General features: G+C 41.2%; 1 protein-coding gene and 1 pseudogene across 11 annotated transcripts in view; one reads left to right on the forward strand and one right to left on the reverse strand.

The window, feature by feature from the left end:
- HECTD4 (HECT domain E3 ubiquitin protein ligase 4) overlaps nucleotides 1-18,725 on the forward strand; it is a 226,107-nt gene that overhangs the window by 9,042 nt on the left and 198,340 nt on the right. The gene's annotated exons all lie outside the window — the stretch shown is intronic.
- Nucleotides 649-18,725, reverse strand: part of LOC110569257 (dnaJ homolog subfamily C member 2-like) — a 53,563-nt pseudogene continuing 35,486 nt past the window's right edge.

Below are 18,725 nucleotides of genomic sequence, written 5' to 3' on the forward strand. Positions count from 1 at the left end.
GCAAATTCCATACCTCTTTTAAAAACATATTTTTCTAGAGACAGGATTTCACTCTGTTGCTGGCTGGAGAGCACTAGTGTGATCATAGTTCACTGCAGCCTCACACACCTGTGCTTTAAGTGATCTTCGCACCTTAGCCTCCTGAGTAGCTGGGACTACAGATGTACTACTAATTTTTTAATGTTTTATAGAGAGGGAGTCATGCTATGTTGCTCAGGCTGGTTGTGAACTGGCCTTGAGCAATCCTCCTGCCTCAGTCTCCCAAAGTGCTGTTACAGGTGTGAGCCATCACACCTGGCCAAATTCCATGCCTTCAGAAATCCCAAGTTACTTTTCTTTTCTTTCTTTTCTTTTTTTTTTTGAGACAGAGTCTTGTTCTGTGTTGCCTAGGCTAGAATGCAATGGCACGACTGTGGCTCACTGAACCTCCACCTCCCAGGTCCAAGTGGTTCCCCTGTCTTAGCCTCCCGAGTAGCTGGGATTACAGGCATACACCACCATGCCCGGCTAATTTTGAATTTTTGGTAGAGGCGGTGTTTCATCATATTGGCCAGGCTGGTCTCAAACTCCTGACCTCAAGTGATCTGCCCGCCTCAGCCTCCCAAAGTGCTGGGATTACAGGTGTGAGCCACCATGCCCAGCCCCTAGTTACTTCTTCTGGTACATCTTCTTAGTCATCATTGTAACCATCTCTACCACTGCCATGACAACAGCGCCAGCATATTGAGTGGCAGATTCTGTGCTAAATACTTCACATCCATTATTTCATTTAATTCTCACAAAAAACATGAGGTTGATACTGGATTATCTTTATTTTTATTATTTTTGTTTGTTTGGTTTTTGTTTGGTTTTGTTCAAGATGGAGTCTTACTCTGCCACCCAGGTTGGAGTGCAGTGGCGTGATCTCGGCTCACTGCAACCTCTACCTCCTGGGTTCAAGCAATTCTCCTGCCTCAGCCTGCTGAGGCCCATGCCAGCACAACCAGCTATTTTTTGTATTTTTAGTAGAAATGTGGTTTCACCATGTTGGCCAGGCTGGTCTGGAACTCCTGACCTCAAGTGATCTACCCTCCTCAGCCCCCAAAGTGTTGGGATTACAGGCCTGAGCCACCATGCCCAGCCAAAGATTATCTTTATTTCATGAATGAGGAAACTGGCACAGACGAAAGTTAAGTAACTTGGCAATGGTCAGATAGTTAGTGGCAAAGCTAAGGTTGAAATAGATCCGATTCCAGCCCTGAGTCCATACTCTTGAACTATTATGTTATACTATCATCATCTATAAGATGGTAGGGCTGATATCAGAATGAAAAAGATAGATGTGGCCAGATGTGGTGTCTCATGCCTGTAATCTCAGCACATTGGGAGGCCAAGGAGTGGATTGGAGTTTAAGACCAGCCTGGACAACGTGGCAAAACCCTGTCTCTACAAAAAAAAATACAAAAAAATTAGCTGAGCTACTGGTAGCATGCACTTATAGTCCCATCCCAGCTACTCAGGAGGCTGAGGCTGAAAAATCGCTTGAGCCCAGGAGACAAAGGTTGTAGTTAGCCAAAATTAAGATTGCATCACTATACTCCAGCCTGTCTCAAAAAAGAAAAAAAAAGAAAAAAAAAAGATGGATGTGAGCTGGGTGTGGTGGCTCATGCCTGTAATTCCAGCACTTGGGAGACCAAGGCAGGAGAATTGCTTGAGGCTAGGAGTTCTAGACCAGCTGAGGCAACATAGTGAGATCCCATCTCTACGAAACATTTTAAAGTTAGCTGGACATGGTTGGCTAATTGGGAGGCTGAGGTGGGAGGATCACTTGAGTCCAGGAGTTGGAAGAGGCAGTAAGCTATGCTTGTGCCACTGTACTCCAGCCTGGATGACAGAGTGAGACCCTGATACCAAAATATTAAAAAAAAAAAAAAAAAAAAAAAAAGAAAGATTATATTTAGATTATGTTTAAAGTGTATTGACTCTCTTTATTTTTATTTTTATTGTTTTCTTTTTTTTCCTTGTTATTATTTGTTGCCACCCTCTGGAGACTCTCTTTAAAAGGTGATATGTTGTTTGGAAGTTTTTTTATGCATATTCAGTCAGCTGCCCATTGTATATGAAAGCAAAACTATCCCATCAGCATAACTTTTTCTAGAAGAGTGAAATAGTTTTTTGTTTGGTAATCCCTGTGGAATTTTCTTTTTTTTTTTTTGAGACAGAGTTTCGCTCTTGTTGACCAGGCTGGAGTGCAATGGTGCAATCTCAGCTCAGCTCACTGCAACCTCCACCTCCTGGGTTTAAGCAATTCTCCTACTTTAGCCTCCTGAGTAGCTGGGACTACAGGCATGTGCCACCACGCCCGGCAAATTTTGTATTTTTAGTAGAGATGGGATTTCTCCATGTTGGTCAGGCTGGTCTGGAACTCCTGACCTCAGGTGATTCTCCCACCTCGGCCTCCCAAAGTACTGGGATTACAGGTGTGAGCCACTGCGCCCGGCCGGGATTTTCTTTACTTTTTTTTTTTTTTCTGGAGATGGAGTTTTGCTCTTTTTGCCCAGGCTGAAGTACAGTGGTGTGATCTTGGCTCACTACAACCTCCGCCTGTTGGGTTTAAGCGATTCTTCTGCCTCGGCCTCTCAAGTAGCTGAGATTACAGGGATGTGCCACCATGCCCAGCTAACTTTGTATTTTTAGAAGAGCCTGGCTGGAATTTTCTTCCTTCCCAATTTGTTTGTAATGTGGCTAGGCAGATGAGATAATAGTCTCAGTTTCAGTTTTTCTCTAATTGTATAGCTAAGGTCTTGCTAAGTAAATCAACTTTGATTATTACCTGTCTTCTTGGCTTCCATCTTGACTACCACCTGTTGACTAGAGATGCTGGGTGGGCAGGTCTGAAGATACCTGTGGTGATAATTATTAAAGGACTGTCAATTGCTGAAAGTGCCCCTACTTTCTCCTCCCTGCCTCTTGTTTTACAACAGTGGTTTCGGGGTGAACACAAGGAGTGCAGTCTGTTTTATAAGATATTTAGCCAATAGTTGTAGACAAATGTAAATAACAGCAGGTGATCAACTATGGGACAAATGCATAGTTATTTCAAAAGGAGAGAGGATTGCAGAAACTATGTAATGATTATTTCAATCCTGCATTTAAGCACAGCTTATGTATCTAATAAATTTTAAAAAACCAAATATGAGTAGTACCTGGATACATTCTTAGACGAAATGGAAATAACAGGTAAAACTGAAGTCCCTTTTGAGTACCATCTCTAATCTGGGTCTCTGTGTCCTTCCTACCCTGGCTAAATTAGTGACAATTTTTTTGTGTGTATTCTTCAAGACCATTTTAAAATTTTGGTGTGTATGTAACACATTCTATTTTTTTTCCTTTTTACATAAAGATGTCACACTAGACATAGCTTTCTCTAACTTGCTTTTTTAGAAAAAACTCAAGGATATGTTTTGATCATTCTGTGTCTCCATATATATATCTACCACATTATTTTTAAGTGCTGCACAAGACTCTAGAAATGCCATAGTTTTATTTAGACATTCCCTATTGATGAGTATCTTAGTTTCTTGTTGCCATGCTAACAGATTATCACAAATTTTGTGGCTTAAGGCAACACAGATTTATTCTCTTACATTTTTGGAAGTCAAAAGTTTGAAATGAGTCTCACTGGGCTAAAAGTCGAGCATTGGTAGGTCTGGTTCCTTCTGCGGGCTCTAGGGGAGAATCAGTTCCCATGTCTTTTTCACAGCTTCTTGTGGCAACTTGTATCCCTTGCCTTGTTTCTATTTCCTCCATCTTCAGAGTACCTCACTGCCGTCTCTCATCTGTCATCACATGCCTTCTCTGACCCACTCCTCTGGCATCCATTTTGTAAGCATCTTTGTGTGTACATTTAGGGCCCACCCAGGTAATCTAGGATAATCCCCCCCATCTCAAGATCTTCAACTTAATTACATCTGCAAAGTCCCTTTTGCCACCTAAGGTCACATTTACAGGTTCCAAGGATTAGTAGGTGGACATTTTGGTGAGCACCATTATTTAGTTGAGTATGATGGGTATTTTGGTTGTTTTCAGTTTTTCTTTAAAAAAATTTTTTTTTTTGAGACAGAGTTTTCCTCTTGTTGACCAGGCTGGAGTGAATGGTGTGATCTCGGCTCACTGCAACCTCTGCCTCCCAGGTTCAAGTGATTCTCCTGCCTCAGCCTCCCGAGTAGCTGGGATTACAGGCATGCGCCACCATGCCCGGCTAATTTTGTATTTTCAGTAGAGATGGGGTTTCTCCATGTTGGTCAGGCTGGTCTTGAACTCCCGATCTCAGGTGATCTGCCTGCCTCAGCCTCCTAAAGTGCTGGGATTACAGGCGTGAGCCACCGTGCTCGGCCTAGTTTTTCACTCTTAAAAACAGTCCTTCAGTACAGATTCTTACATACCTGCTTATGCACACCTGGGATTATTTCTCTAGGGTAAGTGGAATTGCTGGGTCATTGGTGACAAGTTAATTTTAATAGATACTCCCAAATTGCCTTCCCACATGACTACCAATTTATAGTCCTGATATTAGTGTTTGATAGGACCTCTTTTCCACACACCCTTGCAGAGGCCATTTTAGAACTTGTAGGTTTGCTTAATTTGGCTGGGTGCAGTGGCTCACACCTGTAATCCTGGCATTTTGGGAGGCCACGCCAGGTGGATCGCTTGAGGTCAGTAGTTTGAGACCAGCCTGGCCAACATGGCAAAACCCCGTCTCTACAAAAAAAATTACCTGGGCTTGGTGGTGGATGCCTGTAATCCCACCTACTTGGGAGGCTGAGGCAGGAGAATTGCCTGCACCTGAGAGGCAGAGGTTGCAGTGAACCAAGATCATGTCACTGCACTTAAGCCTAGGTGACAGAGCAAGACCCTGCCTCAAAAAAAAAAAAAAAAAAAGCAAAAAACTGATAGGTTTGCTTAATTTATAATTTATGTAAGCCAATAACTTTCGCTCCAAAAGATGCATCCAATGGATGTAATTGGGTACCTAGAAATGCACGCTGAACCCTGGTCAGCCAAAAGAAGCCAGAATTTTCTGTCAGTGCCGTCCCACTCTTATGACTTCACTTCAGAGAACCTCTCTTGTGGCTTGATCACCTTCTTGTCCAGGCATAGGCTCATTTTGATCAGTAATCCAGTTAATACAGACCATGTCCATATATAGGCAGGAGAGAAATGACGACTTCTTACTCCGTGATGGTTTTCGGATGCCTCCAGAGACCACCAGGGTGAGGGAGCTGCACATACCAGGAAGAGAAACATTGGCTCCCGATGTGTGCTTAGAATACACAGCAGTTGTTAGGCCAACTATTTGGACTTAGATCCCCTGAAAATTTTCTCTCTTACATGCTAATATCATGAGTGATTCTACATTTTTTGACCTATATGAAAAATACTGATAATAAGTGGATTGTATTTTTATGCTATGTAAAACCTTTTTGATTATGCATAAGTAATACAGGGATGTTGTTGAAAATAGAGAAAACATCTAAAAGCATAAGAGAGACAATAAATACCCTGGGATTATACCATTTCACCGGAACAAAATTAATTTTTTATTATTTGCTTCTTCAGCACATATTTTTATATAGATAAAGTTTGGATTATATGCTGTTTGCAGTTTTGGATCCTGTAATCACTTACTGGGAACATTTTGTTGAATAAGATTTAAAGATATAATTTTTAATGTTTGCATAGTAAATTATGGATATACTATAATTGTCTTCTGCTGTTTCTTCAAATCTGCTGTTTTTAAAATCTGCTATTTAAAGATAGTTTATAGGAAGCAAAATAATTTTTAGTATTTAAAGTGTTATCTATTTGATAGTGTTTGGTAAATTATAAATTTGTGGTGATTTTTAAAGTGTTTCTGTGACTTATTACTGCTAATACTTTATAATTTAAAGGGATTTTAATAGTGCTGTATGAATCCTCTCCCAATAATGTTGAATATTTGCATGGAGCTTATAGTTTAGAAAGTGCTATTAAGCACATTTGGTGAATAATTATGTTCCATGATGGGACACATTGGAGTGGACACATTTGGATCCTTAGAGCTTTTACTGAAACCTGTAGTTGGCTGAATTACTAGGTCAGAGCACATTGTGTAGCACTTTTAAACAATAAGATGTGTAATTTGCAAAGTATTTTATGCATATTGTAGGTTTAGTAATGCTAATAACTACAGGTTCAGCATTCAAGTAGTGGTTTTATACTAACAAAATATTAACATTCGGTTTGTATTTGTAATGGATCTTTTCTGCATTTACTATATTTGTTTTGCGTTCTGTAGTTTGCATTACTGATTTCAAATGTGTAAAGTCTAATACAATCGATGTAGCTATTTATGGGGCAGAGTAGAAAATCTGGACCTTCTATCTCTATGACATGTTTGCTTTTTTTTTTTTAACTGTTGAAATAATTAAGAATGTTGGCCAGGTGCGGTGGCTCATGCCTGTAATCCCACCACTTTGGGAGACTGAGGTAGAAGGATCGCTTGAGCCCAGGAGTTTGAGACCAGCCTGGGTAACATAGGAAGACCCTGTCTCTACAAATAATTTAAAAATTAACTGAGCATGGTGGCACAAGCCTGTAGGCCCAGCCAATTGGGAGGCTGAGGTGGGAGGATCACCTGAGTCCTGGGAGGTTAAGGCTGCACTGAGCCTTGATCGTGTCACTGCACTTCAGCCTGGATGACAGTGAGACCTTTTCTCAATTTCAAAAAAAAGAAGAATGTTAAAGGAGAACATATGTCTACATATTTGCATTAAAACAGTGGTAGGTAATAGAATTTCCTTCTTTATTTCTTGATACTAATTCTGTTATAAGTAGAATTTTCGATGCCACAAAAGAAGTGGCACTTGAATATAAATTTCCTCATCAAGGCAATTTACTTCAATAGAAGGATGTGGCTCATAGATGAAACAATGGCGAGTGTACACCTGGACAAGAGGGAAGGGATACTTATGCCTAATGGGGGTTGCCCTACTGCTGTGTCATTCTCCTATTGGCTAGGGTTAGACCGCACAAGCTAGACTAATCCTGATTGGCTATTTTAAAGAGAGCAGGGGTCCGAGCTGGAGTGGCAGGGTGGATGGTTTGGTGGGAAGGATGGTTACAGGAGGGTGAGAGCAGGTAGCCAGGGGTGACCTAGGTCAAAGAAGGTGACCAGAGCAGGTGACTGAAGAAGGTAACTGGGATGAGTCAGGATGGAGCCGCGGGCCAGGGGAACAGATGTGAACTACTGATTAGCACTAGTGGGGAAGGTTGTTTACTGAAGCTACAAGGAATTTAAACTTTAAAATAGAGAAAGAATAAGAGAGCTGAACATACTGACATTGATTCTTTGAAGAGAAACTTGGGGTTCACTATATCTAACAATTCCTTCTTAATCATTCAGTTACAGAGTAGCTGAAAAACAACTATTTTTTTTTTTTTAAGTCTGGAAAGGAGAAAATGGATGGAAAGGTAAAAATACAGTTGGGGAACTTTGGAGGAACCTTTTTTTTTTTTTTTTTTTTTTTTGAGACAGAGTTTGCCCAGGCTGGAGTGCAATGACATGATCTCTGCTTACGGCAGCCTTTGCCTCCCGGGTTCAGGTGATTCTCCTGCCTCAGCCTCCCCAGCAGCTGGGATTACAGGTACCCACCACTATGCCTGGCCAAATTCAGATATTTTTACTAGAGATGGGGTTTCACCATGTTGGTCAGGCTGGTCTGGAGCTCCTGACCTCAGGTGATCCACCCGCCTCAGCCTCCCAAAGTGTTGGAATTACAGGCTCGAGGCACTGCGCCCTGCTGGAAGCATTTTTTCAGTTAGATTATAAGTAAGTTTCCTTTCCCTCAGGGGTTCTGAACCTAAATGAGATTCAGAGGTGCATGGGATCTATGAATAGAATTCATGGCATCTGTGACCTTGGATGGAAAAATCTTTATTTTCATATACCTTTAGCTGAAATTGAGCATTTTGTTTTGTTTTCTTTTTTTTCTCCACCTCCCTGGTTGAAGCGATTCTGCCTCAGCCTCCCGAGTAACTGGGATTACAGGTGTATGCCACCACACCTGGCTAATTTTTGTATTTTTGGTAGAGATGCGGTTTCACCATGTTGGCCAGGCTGGTCTCGTACTCCTGACCTCAAGTAATCTGCTTGCTTCGGCTTCCCAAAGTGCTGGGATTACATGCATGAGCCACTGCACCTAGCCAGAGTTCACCATTTTCTTCCCACTGAAGGCAGTCAACAAACCCAATTAGTATTGGCAGTGTTCCCACATGTACAATACTAAAAATATAGTAACAAGCAATTTTTTCAAAATAGAACAATGCTTTTTTTGTTGTTGTTTGTTTTAAGTACAAGGTCTCACTCTGTTGCCCAGGCTGAGTGCAGTGGTATAATTATAGAAACTGCAGCCTTAGTTTCTTGGGCTCAAGAGATCCTGCCATCTCAGCTTCCCAAGTAGCTGGGACTATAGGCTCACATTACTATGCCTGACTAATTTTTTATTTTTTAAAATTTTTTGTAGAGATGGGGTCTCACTAGGTTGCCCAGGCTGGTCTTGAACTCCTGAGCTCAAGTTGTCCACCCACCTTGGCCTCCCAAAGTGCTGAGGTTACAGATGTGAGCCACTGTGCTCTGCCAAAATAGAACAAATTTTTTTTGTTCACTGAGTATTTTCAGTTTTTCTCCTCTTGTCTGAGGAGAATGTTGGTCAGCTGAAAGTATGTGAATAAAATTTAATAAAATTTTGTTAACATTGGTATCTAATGCTGCTAATCATTTTAAACAGGTAACCTCAAACAGCCATTGCCTGTAAACCCAGCCCTTTGGGAGGCCAAGGTGGGTAGATCGCCTGAGCCAAGGAGTTTGAGGCCAGCTCATGGGAAACATGATGAAATCCCATCTCTACTTAAAAAAAAAAAAAAAAAAAAAAAATTAACTGGGCGTGGTGGTACACACGTGTAGTCCCAGGTACTCAGGAGGCTGAGGTGGGAGGATCAATTGAGCCCAGAAGGCAGAGGTTGCAGTGTATCAGCCAAGATCATGCCACTGCACTCCATCCAGCCTGGGCAACACAGGGAGACCCTGTCTCAAAAAAACAACAACAAAGAAGCAGCACTAACATTTGTTATCCCAGGAGAAACATTGTTTTTAAAATCTGAAATGCATTTTTGCTTCTCTCTTCTTTATAGAGTACAATTGTATGCCTGCAGTTTCTTTTGTTGTTCAGATTGTTGTTTTATATTAGTATTGTCAAAGTTCAGGAGTTTTACTTAAGTAGCCTCCAGAAATGCACTGTCCACTTGGTAAACATCACCCACATGTGGCTACTGAGCACTTCAACATGGCTGGTCAGAATTGAAATGTGCTGAAAGTGTAATGCAGACCAGATTTTTGAAGACTTCATACAAAACAAAAATTGAAAAGATCTCAGTAATATTTTTTATTTTAATTTACATTTTTAGAGACAGGGTCTCACTCTGTCCCACACCGGAGTACAGTGGCACTATCATAGGTCACCATAACTTTGAACTCCTGGGCTTAGCTTCCCTAGTAGCTAGGACTACAGGCATATGCCACCACACCCAGCTAGTAATATTTCATATTTATTAAATGTTTAAATGATGATTTGTATATATAATGGGTTAAGTAAAATATACTATTTAAATTAAAAATACAAAAATTAGGCCGGGCGCGGTGGCTCACGCCTATAATCCCAGCACTTTGGGAGGTCAAGGCAGGTGGATCACGAGGTCAAGAGATCAAGACCATCCTGGTCAACATGGTGAAACCCTGTCTCTACCAAAGATACAAAAATTAGCTGGGCATGGTAGCGTGCGCCTGTAGTCCCAGCTACTTGGGAGGCTGAGGCAGGAGAATTGCTTGAACCCAGAAGGCAGAGGTTGCGGTGAGCTGAGATCACGCCATTGCACTCCAGCCTGGGTAACAAGAATGAAACTCTGTCTCAAAAAAAAAAAAAAAAAATTTAATTTTATCTATTTTTACCTTTATAACATGGCTTCTGGAAAATATTAAATTATATATGTGTCTCACATATTTCTATTAGACAATGCTCTTTAGAGGTCAGTAAACTGTGGCTCTCATGGTCATATCTAGCCAACTATCTGTTTATCTGTTTTCATAAATAAAGTTTTTTTTTTTTTTTGGAGACATAGTTTCATTCTTGTTGCCCAGGCTGGAGTACAATGGCAAGGTCGTGACTCACTGCAACCTCCGTCTCCAGGTTCAAACGATTCTCCTGCCTCAGCCTCCCAAGTAGCTGGGAATACAGGTGCCCACCACCACACTTGGCTAATTTTTATATTTTCAGTAGAGATGGGGTTTCACTGTGTTGGCCAGGCTGGTCATGAACTCCTGACCTCAGGTAATCTACCCACCTTGGCCTCCCAAAGTGCTGGGATTACAGGCATGAGCCACTGTGCCCGGCTCATAAATAAAGTTTTATTGGAACATAACCAGCCAATTTTTTTTTTTTTTTTTGAGATGAAGTCTAGCTCTGTCACCCAGGCTGGAGTACAGTGACTCCATCTAGGCTCACTGCAACCTCTGTCTCCTGGGTTCAAACCATTCTCTGGCCTCAGCCTCCCAAGTAGCTGGGACTACAGCCACATGCCACCATGCCTGGCTAATTTTTTTTTAAATTTATTTTTATTTTTTTAAAGATGGGGTCTCACCATGTAGGTCAGGCTGGTCTTGAACTCCTGACCTCAGGTGATCCTCCCTCCTTGGCCCCCAAAGTGCTTGGATTACAGGCGTGAGCTACCACGCCCAGCCTAATTTTTTTTTGCATTTTTAATAGAGACGGGATTTCACCATTTTGTTCAGGCTGGTCTCGAACTTCTGACCTCAAATGATCCGCCCACCTAGGTTGCCCAAAGTGCTGGGATTATAGCTGTGAGCCACTGCACCCGGCCCCTTTTTTGTATTTTTAGTAGAGATTGTTTACATATTGTCTCCCTTCATGCTACAAAGCAGAATTGAGTAGTTGTGACAAGATCTTTTTTTTTTTTGAGACAGAGTCTCGCTCCGTCGCCAGGAGCCAGGCTGGAATGCAATGGTGAGACCGCAGCTCACTGCAACCTCCACCTCCCAGGTTCAAGCAATTCTCCTGCCTCAGCCTCCCGAGTAGCTGGGACTACAGGTGCGTGCCACCACGCCCAGCTAATTTTTGTATTTTTAGTAGAGACGGAGTTTCACCATGTTGGCCAGGATGGTCTCTTTCTGTTGACCTCGTGATCCACCCGCCTTGACCTCCCAAAGTGCTGGGATTACAGGCGTGAGCCACCGCGCCCGGCCACTTCCTAGGTTTAAGTGATTCTCCTGCCTCAGCCTCCCGGGTAGCTGGGATTACAGGCGTATGCCACCACGCCCAGCCTGATGTGCCCCCGTTTCTCCTGTCACTCCACTGCAGCCTCCATAACTTCATTGTGTTCCCATAGAGGAGGCCTGCAGATTGGCTTCCTCAGGGCCCTTACTCTTCACTCTGGACAATATTAACTTCCATAAGGCAACAGTGGTATTTTGGAGAATATTAAAGTATGAAATACGCAGAAACTTAGCATGTTAGAAAAAAAAAAAAAAAAGCAAGGATATTACCCATGGCAGCTTCAGCTCTGTTAGCAGATCAATGGGGACAGCTTTGCAACAACTGAAACAGTGAATCTTTCCAAACAGATGTATACAGTTGTGTACATAAACACAGTCCCAGTAAATACGGATAGATACTTAAGTATCACAGCAATAGAGACAGAGGACTTGTAATGAATTCAGAGGCCCTCTGGTTGCAAGTCTGTTTGATAATTTCCATGCACATTGTAATTGGGAACCTACAGGGTTAACTAGAAGAGTGCTCCCAAATTCTGATCATCTTTCTTCAAGTAATTCATCTTTCTTCAAGTAGTTCTATTTGGTGCTTCAATGTCCTTCTTCCTGCTTCTGGAGCTAAGCAGGTACTTACACGAAAAATAAATATATGTCTTGCTCATGACTGGTTTTTAAATGTATGTAAAGTACTATATTGTAGAGTTTTTTTGTTGTTTTTGGAATGCAAGTTAACATGCAGGGCCATACAGAGTATTGTGCCCTGTGGGATTTAAAGGAGGATGGTCTATGGAGTCAGTGACAAATAAATAACCTGGGACTTCAGAACGCAGGATCCTTCAGAGGATGCTTATGGACAGAGTCAGCCTAGTGGTTAAGGCTATGAGCTTAGGCATTGACATATCTCCCCAGCTGTTAGCTTGGCTCTACCAACTATCAGAGTTTTAATTTCTTGGTTATAAAATGCTCCCCTTCAAGGATAAATAAGGGCCAAGTATGGTGACTCAAACCTGTATTCTTAGCATTTGGGAGGCCAAGGTGGGAGGTTTGCTTGAGCCCAGGAGTTCAAAACCAGCCTGGGCAACAGTGAGACTCCAGCTCTACAAAAATAAGATTAGAAAATTAGCCAGGTCTATGCAACAACCTTGTATGTTCTTCACATGTACCCCAAAACCTAAAATACAATTTAAAAAAAAAGAAAGAAAAGAAAATTAGCCAGGCATGGTGGCATGCACCTGTAGTCCCAGGTACTTGGGAGGCTGAGGTGGGAGGATCACTTGAGGCTAGAGGTTGAGGCTGCAGTGATTGCACCACTGCACTAAGCCTGGGCGACACAGTGAGACTATTGTCTCAAAAAAAAAAAAAGGGTAAAACAAAAAGACTAAATGAGATAAATGGGGTAACACACCCAGAATAGCAACTAACATATGGCATATAATAATGAAGAAAATATGGATGGGAGAAGAGCTTTTCTGTTAAAACACCCATTATAATTCAAGTCATGTATTGTCATGAATGAACAGACATTATCCTTCAAGTTCTTTAAAGCTGGAAAAAATTAGATGCTTGTCTTTATTCTATAGTTGAATAATAATACTGTCTTGATCTTATTTTTAACTAAAATAATGTTATTTTTACTAGATACATATGAAGCCAGGTATAATCTATTTCTGTAGACCGAGTTTAAAACATTTTTGCAAAAGGGCATCTTAATGATATATTTTCTCATATATATTTTAATACTTTCTGTTCTCTATATTTCTGTTTTATTTTTTCACCTTGTTGGAGATACAAGATCAAGGTGCTTAGTTCTTGAGAATTGCCACTCAAGGAGAACTGCATTCTTGGGATGATGGATGCTTCCAATGGAACCTCTTTTGATATATAACTTGTTTGATAAAAAATTTGTGAATGGTAAAAATAGTATTTTGCCACTATTTATAAATAGTATTTATAAAATTTATTTATTTACTTAGAGATAGGGTCTCACTCTGTTGCCCAGGCTAGATTGCAGTGGCTAGTCACAGGTGCAGTCATGGCACACTGCAGCCCCAGACTCGTGGGCTCAAGAGATCCTCCTGCCTCAGCCTCCCAAGTAGCTGGGACTATAGATGCATGCTACTGCCCCTGACTATTTTGCTACTTTTATGTGTTTAAACTTACACCTAGATACTTTCTAGAAATACTCCAACTTTCTTCTAATTAGTAAGAAAGATACTTTCTAGAAAATGGCGGAAAGATCATTGCAGCTTCTTGTCCATGTGATTGTCATCCAAACCAGAAGATAACTCTGTTGCATCAGTGGGAATAAGTCCGTTGTTGTGTTGCACCTGTGCATATTCCTCCCTTTTAATTCTCTTTGGGCTTTGTAGCCCCTCTTCTTAAACTTTAATGTGCATACCTCCTGAAGCTTTTGTTAAAATGTAGAGTAAGCCTGAATGTGGTGGCTTATGCCTATAGTCCCAGCACTTTGGGAAGCTGAGGCAGAAGGATCAGTTGAGCCCAGAAGTTTAAGGTTGCAGTGAGCTATGATTGTGTTGCTGTACTCCAGCCTGGTGACAGATATCTTGTCTCTTTAAAAAAAAAAAAAAAAAAGAAAGAAAAAAATATGTAGGTCAGGCAAGGTGGCTCATGCCTATAATCCCAGCACTTTGGGAGGCCGAGGTGGGTGGATTGCTGTAGAACAGGAGTTGAAGACCAGCCTGGTTAACATGGTGAAACGCCATGTCTACTAAAAATACAAAAATTAGTCAGGCATGGTGGCTGGCACCTGTAATCTCAGCTACTTGGAAGCTGAGGCACAAGAATCGCTTGAATCTGGGAGGCAAATGTTATAATGAGCTGAGATCACGCCCCTGCACTCCAGTCTGGGCAACAGAGTGAAACTCTGTCTCAAAAATAAAATACATAATAAAATAATGTGTAGAGGTAGAGTCTGGTGTAGTGGTTGCTGGGGAAACAGGGAGGTCCTCAGAGTTTGCGATTTTTTTTGCATTTCTTTTTTGTTTGTTTATATTATTCTTTTTTTAAAAAAAAGCATGATTCACATGATAGAGAAGATTCTGCATTTCTAACTGGGTCCCAGGTAATGCCGATGATGCTGAGGGCCCAGGACCACACTTTGAGTGGCGGTTCTTATACTACAGGATTTAGGATGTGTGTTTGTTGAGAGTAAGCTTCTTTCTGTGTTGACAATAACATAAATTTCCTTCCTTCCTTCCTTCCTTCCTTCCTTCCTTCCTTCCTTCCTTCCTTCCTTCCCTCCCTCCCTCCCTCCCTCCCTCCCTCCCTCCTTCCTTCCTTCCTTCCTTCCTTCCTTCCTTCTCTCCCTCCCTCCCTCCCTCCCTCCCTCCCTCCCTCTCCCTCTCTTCCTTCCTTCCTTTCCTTCCTTCCGAGTTTTGTTCTTGCTGCCCAGGCTGGAGTGCAATGGCACGATCTCGGCTCACTGCAACCTCCACCTCCCAGGTTCAAACGATTCTCCTGTCTCAGCCTCCTGAGTAGCTGGGATTATAGGCATGTACCACCATGCCCAGCTAATTTTTTGTATTTTTAGTAGAGACGGGGTTTCTCCATGTTGGTCAGGCTGGTCTCAAACTCCTGACCTCAGGTGATCTACCTGCCTCGGCCTTCCAAAGTGCTGGGATTACAAGTGTGAGCCACTGCACCCAGCCATTTTTTTTTTTTTTTTTGAGACAGGGTCTTGCTCAGTTGCCCAGGCTAGAGTGTAGTGGTGCAATCTCGGCTCACTGCAACCTCTGCCTTCCCAGTTCAAGCGATTCTCCTGCCTCAGCCTCCCAAGAAGCTGGGATTATAGGCGCCCGCCAGTACACCCGGCTAATTTTTGTATTTTTAGTAAAGACACGGTTTCGCCATCTTGGCCAGGCTGGTCTTGAACTCCTGACCTCGTGATTCACCCACCTGAGCCTCCCAAAGTGCTGGGATTACAGGTGTGAGCCACCCCAGCCCAGTGACACAAATTTCTTTTTAGCGAATGTAGCTTTGGATCTCTGACTCTTGTAGCCTTATGAGTTTTTCTGGCATTGTTTACAACTGAGAAACAGTATCTCCTCTAAATTTTCTTGATACATGTTTTGAATGAATCTTTTTGGTGTCATCAGTTACGATTCAAAATGTTAGTTTAAGGTTCCTTTCTTTGGTCATAATCTGTCATTTTTGCTATGGTTATAGACAGGCACATTTATTACCTCCTGAATAATATTCTGTCCTTGAGATCATACTGTATATGCTATTTGTACCTAATACTAAACAACACATATAAGGATATTTTTCATATTGATAACATAAACTTTCCATAATTCTTTTTTGGCTTTTTTTTTTTTTTGAAATGAGGTCTTGCTATGTTGATCAAGCTGGTCTTGAACTCCTGAGCTGAATTGATCCCCCTGCCTCGGCCTCCTGAATAGCTGGGATTACAGATATGTGCCACTGCGCCCAACTCATAATACTTTTTAATAGGTTATAATATTTTATTTTATGGATGAGTCATATTTTGTTTAACTGACCACATTATTTTATTCCTCTAAGAATAAACTTGTGGGAGAGATACAATAGGAATTATTTTTTATTTTTATTTTTTGAGACAGAGTCTCATTCTGTCACCCAGGCTGAAGTGCAGTGATGCGATGTTAGCTCATTGCAACCTGTACCTCCCGGGTTCAACCAACTTCTTGTGCCTCAACCTCTGGAATAGCTGGGATTACAGGTGCACACCACTATATCCGGCTAATTTTTGTATTTTTAGTAGAGCGGGCTTTCACCATGTTGACCAGGCTAGTCTCAAACTCCTGACCTAGAACTCCTGATCTGCCTGCCTTGGCCTCCCAAAGTCCTGGGATGACAGGCATGAGCCACTGGGCCCGGCTGGAATTATCTTTTAGATATGAGAACATGGAGGCTGCTGCAATTAAAGAATAAAATACATGGTAATTGCAGTTTATTGAGCTACTGGAAGCCTAGAATTGTATTAATGCCATTCATGCCATACATTAGCATTTTGTAAGTAATATAAAACTAATACCGTGCAATAAAGGTTCTGAAAATAGTGATTTTATTTTAATGCTGTGTAATCTTTTTGATATGTCTTTCATTTATTACATACTTCTCTGCTTTGGTAAACAAAGTTCTTAAAGATATTTTAACCTGGCCAGCATGGTGGCTTATGCCTGTAATCCCAGCACTTTGGGAGGCAGAGGCGGGTGGATCACCTGACGTTAGGAGTTCAAGACCAGCCCAACCAACATCGAGAAATCTCGTCTCTACTAAAAATATCAAATTAGCTGGGCGTGGTAGCATGCACCTGTAATCCCAGCTACTTGGGAGGTTGAGGCAGGAGAATCACTTGAACCCAGGAGGCGGAGTTTGCTGTGAGCCGAGATCGTGCCATTCCATTCCAGCCTGGGCAACAAGATGGAGACTTCATCTCAAAAAAAAAAAAAAAAAAAAGATATTTTAACCTTAAAGTTAATTATGAAAATGGCCAGTTTTCAGAGACTAATTTGTGAGAGCTGAATCTCCTACCCTGAATGTTTGGAAGTAATTGCTGTAGGTTTTTTTTTTCCCTCCATCCTTCCTCCCTCCCTCCTTATCATCACAGCTCACTGTAGCCTCAATCTCCTGGACTCAAGCTTATCTTCCCATCTTAGCCTCCCCACCCAGTAGCTGGGCAGATGGGGTTTCACTGTGTTGCCCAGCCTATTGGCATTTTATCTGTCTTACTGAGTTACATCTCCTTACTGTCAGTATCTACGTCACAGTTAAATTCTTGCTCTTCTCTGAGTTTATTTTCCCCCTCTTTTTTTTATTATCACTTTTCCTCTTTCAGCTACTCTGTTGCTATGACAAAAATGTCTATCATTAGGCAATGAGCGTTTTACTCACCAGTCAAATCACATCTTTAGCTTTAGGATCATAGAACTTGTGGAACTGAAAAGGATCTTGAAATTATTTAATCCTGCATGTTTTTCAGAAGACACCATGTTCCTTTGGTTTATTGCAGTCATTACTGTGAACTTGGAGGCCATTAAAATTACTCTGGAAAATTAAATAGGTTACGTATAGAACAATGCCTCTCAAAGTGTGGTCCACATACCATGAACTGTCTGTTACTGTAATGACAAGGTAAGTACAAAAATAGTAAACATTTAGAGACTTCATAATAGTTTGCTAGTGTAATTTTATATCTGTTGAGCACGCTAATAAAATTGGGACTTGTATTTTGTATATCTTATTTTTCACTTTATTTTTGTAGTATTGATTTTTGTATTTTCTAAAAATATTGTTCCACAATGCGTTGGAAAAAAACAAAACAAAAAAACCTAGTCTTTCATTACAAATATTTTGAGAAGCACCAATATGGAATATTTAATGCAATGTTTGGTGCATTGAAGACTTTCAGCAACTATGCTGGTTTTCAAATACAAATAACTCCTTTTTTTTTCTTCCCTTTTTGAACTTAGCCTGAACTCAGAAGAGAGATTTACACACAGTAGAAATTTAATACATATTTCTACTGATTTTTGGAGATAACTTCATAATATTTAAGGTGCCACTATACCCCCAGCTCAGCAAGGTTGACAGAACTTTTTATAATTCTTTTTAATCAGGAAGCCTAAAAGGTCAGAAGGACCTTAAACTCTTTCGTAGCTATTCCTATCCATAACTGTTTGAATATATCATGGCAGTTTTTATATGTTACCTTCTTGGTTAAGAGAAGGAAATGGGCCTGATGTGGTGGCTCATGCCTGTAATTCCAGCACTTTGGAAGGCCAAGGCAGGAGGATCACTTGGGCCCAGGAGTTTGAGACCTGCCTGGGCAACATAGCAAAACCCTATCCCTATCAAAAATACAAAAATTAGCTGGGTATGGTGGTGCACGCCTGTAGTCCCAGCTACTTGGGAGGCTGAGGTGGGTGGATGGTTTGAGCCTGGAAGATGGATGTTGCAGTGAGCTGAGATCACGCCACTGCATTCCAGCCTGGGCGACAGCCAAACCCTGTCTTTCAAAAAAAAACAGAAAGAGAGTGAGAAGGAGAAGATCTAATGAGAAGTACTAGGGATTTTTCAGTTTTCTTTTGTTATTCAGTTTTTGGAAAGTACATAGTTGTAATTATTTAGTGTTCGTTCCCATTTTGATACAATTTAGTGCCATTTACAATATCGCCTTTATTGTTAGCAATTGTTTGTTTTTTTTTTTTTTTGGATTAGAGTAGCACTGTACTGTTTTTTAAATCAAATCAAATTGTAGTTGAGCTTATCTATGACACAATAAATATAGACCTTCAAAGGCTGTTAGCTTACTATGGTGCTTGTATGTTTGAGGGACATATTTTTTATACTATTTGGGGTC

Source organism: Aotus nancymaae, unplaced genomic scaffold, assembly GCF_030222135.1.
Source record: "Aotus nancymaae isolate 86718 unplaced genomic scaffold, 86718_ANA_hifiasm-v0.15.2.pri h1tg000021l, whole genome shotgun sequence".
NCBI classification, from domain to species: domain Eukaryota; kingdom Metazoa; phylum Chordata; class Mammalia; order Primates; family Aotidae; genus Aotus; species Aotus nancymaae.